Consider the following 5,921-nt stretch of genomic DNA (forward strand, 5'->3'; position numbering starts at 1 on the left):
ACAGGTATAACAAATCATATTGAATTTTGTTTAGAAAACAATAATAAAAATGGGTGTCTTTTTGTGAAAATAATTTACAGCATATCACTCGACTTATTCATATAAGAGATATTAGTTTGTTTAAATACCCTGTTGCACCCTTTTATTCATTTTCAACCCAATTTTTTCACAACATTAAAAAATATTTTAAGCCTGAAGAAAAACATGAAAAACTTCTTATTAGCATGATTTCATGCTAAACATCCTCTTAAGATATTATAAATCTTTCTTGTTTACTAAAACCAGAGCCTAACTGAAATATACGAGTATCGCAACAGGATTAATCGTAATACATGATTAAATACAAGCAATATGTAAGCTATATTTTTACTTTTTACTTCAGAAATAAATATTTCACCAGCATCGTCTTTAGCTTAAGGAAAATAAACTTGTGAAATTTAATTTAAAGCTTCGTAAAACATGGAAATGTTGCAGGATAACAAATCAGAAAAGATATATTAAATAAATCACAGTTCAGGTATCTATAACATGTGATTCTCTTAACAAATCTGTTTCATTCATCAAGCAACTGCAAAATTTCCGTAAAATCAGAAGCGGTTTCACAAATTATAGGCATTCGTAAACATGATAGATAAGAGTTAGTATCGCGGCGTTTTAGAGTATCTATGAGCGTAATATGGAAAGTAAAAAGATGTATAATAAAAATAGTTCACTTTCCAAGCTATCACTAACATTGTAACGAATTATTATACATATAATGGCTCACGAAAGTATTCGGACGCTTACAGAAACTTTCCATGAATATTTTGTTGAAGTTTTTCATGAATTTCAAGATGCATTAGGCTGTCTCAAAAGTTTCTTTCGTTTTGTTCTATTACTACAAAATAGATCAGACATAAATCGATAAAATAATATAAAACAAAAAGTGTCGTGCATCTATTATTTCCTTATGAAACGAAAGAAACTTTTGAAATAAATGTAAATAGGAATTATAAGATGCTTATTGATTACCATCGGTATTTGGACAGTTAATTATGTATTGTATAAATAAGTCACAATATTTTTAGTAGCAGCATTTTTACCCCTAATCAATCATATGTTTAAAAATACTCTTTACATTGTACATTAGTTTTTTGCTATGTGTACGTCTGCAATAAGCATCTTCTAGCTTCCATATATATATTTCCAAATTAGTCTCAATTTTTACCGGTGTAATCATGATAGACACGTCTCGTTACATTGAAGTGAAGTGAAGAAAAACACTTTTCATTCAAATACGTAAACACATAATATTCATAAATTTATAAGAACAATTTTGTCCGTAGGTATTTGGTAGCGCAATTGAGAAGATGTTTTTTTTTATTTATTAGAATATTTACAATCAATTCTCGTTGAGAATTTTCAGTAACTTAGTTTGGCGTGATACAATGACATGGATTATAATAGTTTTATATTGTTGGTTCTAGTAGAAACTAAGGATTTAATCTAGAGGGTATTTTCTTTTTAGTCTGCGGATCTGGTCCGTCGTGTCCAGTAGTTGGGTCACTAATGGGATGTGGTGGTTGTTGACTCTTGTGTTATATCTGCTTCTGGACTTGTGTATTTTATCTTTGACTGTAGGTATCTTGAGGTCACGGTGGATTGTTTCGTTGGTAACGTACCAGGGTGCATTTAATAGGGATCTTAGCGTTTTCGATTGGAAGCGTTGGAGTATTTCAATGTTGGAGTTACTTGCTGTTCCCCATAGTTGGATTCCGTAGGTCCAGACAGGTTTTATTACGGCCTTGTAGAGGGTTATTTTGTTCTGTATATTTAGTTTGGAGCGTCGGCCCGTGAGCCAATAGAATTTTCTTAGTTTTTCCTTTAATTGCTTTGATTTCTCTGAGATATGTTTTTTCCAAGTTAGCCTCCTGTCCAGGGTCATGCCCAGGTATCTTACGGAGTCCTTGCTTGGGATTATTGCGTTGTTAATGGTGACCTGGGGGCAGGTTTGTTTTCGGAGCGTGAATGTTACACGGGAGGATCTTTTTTCGTTTATTTTAAAACCCCATTTTTGGAACCACTTTTCCATGGAGTCGAGACTTCGCTGGAGAGTGGATGAGGCAATTGCCGGGTCTGCGTGGGTAGCTAATAGTGTTGTGTCGTCGGCAAATGTTGCTATTGTTACCTCGTTTGATATAGGTAAGTCGGCAGTGTAGATGGAGAACAGTAGGGGTCCGAGGACACTACCTTGGTGTATGCTGGATTCTATTGGGAATGTTGCGGAAGAGGCGCCTAGGCATTTAACTATGAATTGTCTGTTGGTTAGGTAGGATTTTAAGATGGAGTAGTATGGATGGGGTAGGATCTTTTTGATCTTGTAGAGTAGCCCTTCATGCCATACTTTGTCGAATGCCTGTTGGATGTCTAGGAATACCGCTGAACAGTATTTTTTCTTTTCAAGGGTTTGGCTGATCATGTGGGTTATGCGGTGGATTTGCTCTACTGTTGAGTGTTGTTTTCGGAAGCCGAATTGGTGGTCTGGGAGTGTTTTCAATTCTTCTAGGAGTGGGAGGAGACGATTCGTGAGCATTCTCTCGAATAGTTTAGACAGGGTAGGTAAAAGACTGATTGGGCGATAGGAGGTGGTTTCATATATTGGTTTACCGGGTTTAGGGATGAGGGTGATTAGTGAGATTTTCCAAGCCTTGGGAAAGTGTTGAAGGCGGAGGATAGCGTTAAAGATTGATGCGACGAGTGCAATCCCTTTTATGGGAAGTTCCTTGATTGCTTTATTTCCTATTAGGTCGTGACCTGCTGCTTTCTTGGGGTTTAGGCGACTGATTGCTTGTATAATCTCTGCAGAAGTGAAGGGCTCAATAGGAGGGGACATTTGGAAGGGAGTGTGCAGGTATTCGGTGACGTCCGCTGCAGCTATGGAGGAATGGGGTTGAAATACTTCGGTCAAGTGTTTGGCAAATAGGTTGGCTTTTTCTATAGGGCTACGCGCCCATCCACCCTGCGGACGGCGGATTGGAGGTATTATTTGTGGGGGACGCGTGAGTTTCCTGGAGGCTTTCCATAGTGAGTAGTTAGAGTCGGCTGTGGGGGACAGGCTGGCGAGATATTTGTGAAAACGGTCATTATTGTAGTTTTTTATGGTTTTGGATAGTTTTCTAGTTGCGTTGTTTAGTTTGCGTTTGTCCTCCGGTGTTCTATGGGTCTGCCATATCCTTCTTAGTCTACGTTTTTCTGCTATTTTTTTTAATATGTACTGGGGGTATTCGTGATTGCTGATGGACGTTATTGCCGGTGTGGAGAAGCGGATAGCGTTTATTATGCTCGTGTTTAGGTATTCCGTGACTGCTTCGATTTCTTCATTGGTTTTTAGTGAGGTTGAGGCTGAAGTTGTGTGGGTAAAGACTTCTCTAAAGAGCTGCCAGTTGGTGTGTTGGTTATGAATGGAGCCATTAGGTGTATTCTCGATGATTGTTGAAATGACTGTTACTATCACGGGGGAATGGTTGGAGGAGAGATCAGCCGAGGAATTGATTTGGACGTTTCTTGACGAGATATTTATAGTTATGAGGAAATCAAGGAGATCGGGTATTTTGTTTGTGTCGGTGGGCCAGTGTGTGGGTTCGTATGTGGTAAGGTAGTTGAGGTTGTTGGTTATTATGCTGTTGAGGAGGTTTTTGCCTCTTACTGTAACCAGTCTGCTGCCCCATTGGGTGTGTTTGGCGTTGTAGTCTCCTCCGGCTATGAATCTATTGCCCAGGGTGTCCAGGAAGTTGTCGAAGTCTTCTTTGGCGATGGAGTGTCTGGGAGGGCAGTATACAGCTGAAGTGATGATTGTACCATGACAGTCTTCTATTGCTACGTTTGTTGCTTGGAGGTAGTCTTTCTGGAATGGTGGAAGTTCGTAGTGCTTGATGTTTGATTTGATTATGATTCCGGTGCCGCCGTGGGCCTTTCCGCTGGGGTGTTGTGTGTGGTAGAAGTTGTAGCCATGTACTTTGACGTAGTTTTTGTCGGTGAAGTGGGTTTCGGATATGAGCATCACATCGATTTGCTGTTGTTTTAAGAATAGTTCTAGTTCAAATTTGTGCTGAGCTAGACCGTTGGCGTTCCACAGAGCTATTCGCATTGGTTTTATTTTGCTTCTGTGCATATGAATTTGTCCATGAAGAGTGTGAGTAGTGACAGCAAGTTGTTAATTTGCCCAGTTTGCTTCTCGATAAGTTTTTCGAGTCTGGTAAAGTTGTCTGTGTTTTGTGGGGTGGGAATTCTATTTTCTGTGTGTACACTGTGTGTTTTCGAGTTGTTTACGTTTCCTTGCGTTGCCTGCGCATAGGATACTGTTGGTGTGGTGAGTTTTTGGTGTTTAGGTTCTTGTATGGTTATGTCCTTGGGTCTCAGTTTTGGATACTTTATATTATGTAGTGTTTTGTAGGCTGAGCATCCTTTGTAGTTCGCAGGATGCTCTCCTTGACAGTGGATACACTTGGCGGGGGTTTCCGGGGATTTAGTGCATTGGTCAGTGGGGTCATTACCTGCACATTTTACGCACCGGAAGTTATGATTGCAGTATTTCTGCGTGTGGCCGTACCTTTGGCACCTTTTGCATTGTATTATTTCTTTTTTTACAAGAGGTGGCTCGAACTTAACTATGGAGTTCATCAGCCGATTGATGTTGTAGATTTCTTTGTTGTTTGTTTTTTGTTTTAAGTCTATAAAAAATAAGGATAGTGTAAATTAAAAATAAGGATAGGAAAATAATAAACATGACTAATCTGAATAGTTTAATTGTCATCTTTATCCAAGACTCGCATAGTCAATCGAGCCATTCGGAAACCACATTGACCAACTCCAAAATTGAAAAGTAGAGAAAAGTAATTACAAGTATCGCAAGTGGTGAGACAATATGCGATAAAAGTGAAAAGATGAGCTTGGCGTCAAGCTCTAAGGAACTAGAGGTTTTGTGAGAATCAATCGTGTACTTGAACGATGAAATTGCGAAATTATGAGATTGTCCAAAGATGAAGTTGGTCAATTTGACTTTCGCCAGGCTCGATCGTCACTACGACAGTTCTCGCGTATCGAAACTATCTTGATGTTTGTGTCGACAGGTGAGACGAATGAGCGATCGTGGCGGAGAAGGATCAGGACCATCGCCGAGGGAAGCTACTTTCCTGTCCACTCTCTCTCAAACATCGGCTCCTCAGATAGGTGGCCGAAGACATTCGGTCGTTACGATTGAAAGAGTGTCACCGACTTTGTTTGGCCGTAATCGTCGCGAATCAATCGCCGGTTTTCCTCTTGGAGGCGTGATCAGAATATTGCCGAGTCGTCGAGATCCAGAGTCTCTAGAATGTCCGCACCACCGAGCGGTAGAGGAAGCACGCACCTAAAAGCGAGGAAGGTAAGGATCTTTCGTTTATTTTAGCCGTTCTATCTCCGCTAGTTTGCAGACTAAGAAAAACCGAGTTTAAAGTTGACGAACTTCTATACGATCGTGCGAAGTTAAGATTTGAAAGAACCAAATATTCGTTGCTTTACAAATATACGTCCGTACAATCCGATTTGATTGATTTTAGACCTTGCATCAAATAGATCTCTATATAAACAGATAATTTCTGATTCTAAACATTTGTATCGCTTCTTCTTCCGCTTTGAAATCCTCTACAAACGCCTTTTATAGTCGTTCAACTTTTCAGCTCACAGAAAAGAACATTACGCGTATTCCTAGCAATCGCCCAAAGACTCGAACGTGTGATTCGATAAAGCTCGCTTAACTTTCATCGACACATCGATAACTTTGCGTTCCAAGATGTTATTACGCCCTAGAATCCCTAACATAATTTTAGAACCAGAATTTCTGTGCAAAACAATTCCATCGCTTTGTCACGCTTAACGGCTCAATCATCGAAACGTGTATCATA

General features: G+C 39.5%; 4 protein-coding genes across 6 annotated transcripts in view; 2 read left to right on the forward strand and 2 right to left on the reverse strand.

Annotated features, from left to right (window-relative positions):
- Positions 1-5,921, forward strand: part of LOC126926781 (uncharacterized) — a 77,511-nt gene that overhangs the window by 29,477 nt on the left and 42,113 nt on the right. The gene's annotated exons all lie outside the window — the stretch shown is intronic.
- LOC126926770 (uncharacterized) overlaps positions 1-5,921 on the reverse strand; it is a 77,767-nt gene that overhangs the window by 20,150 nt on the left and 51,696 nt on the right. The window lies entirely within an intron of this gene.
- LOC126926771 (uncharacterized) overlaps positions 1-5,921 on the forward strand; it is a 77,699-nt gene that overhangs the window by 19,828 nt on the left and 51,950 nt on the right. The window lies entirely within an intron of this gene.
- LOC126926783 (uncharacterized) overlaps positions 1-5,921 on the reverse strand; it is a 77,496-nt gene that overhangs the window by 10,245 nt on the left and 61,330 nt on the right. The window lies entirely within an intron of this gene.

The sequence above is a fragment of the Bombus affinis genome, unplaced genomic scaffold, assembly GCF_024516045.1.
Source record: "Bombus affinis isolate iyBomAffi1 unplaced genomic scaffold, iyBomAffi1.2 ctg00000059.1, whole genome shotgun sequence".
NCBI classification, from domain to species: Eukaryota; Metazoa; Arthropoda; class Insecta; order Hymenoptera; family Apidae; genus Bombus; species Bombus affinis.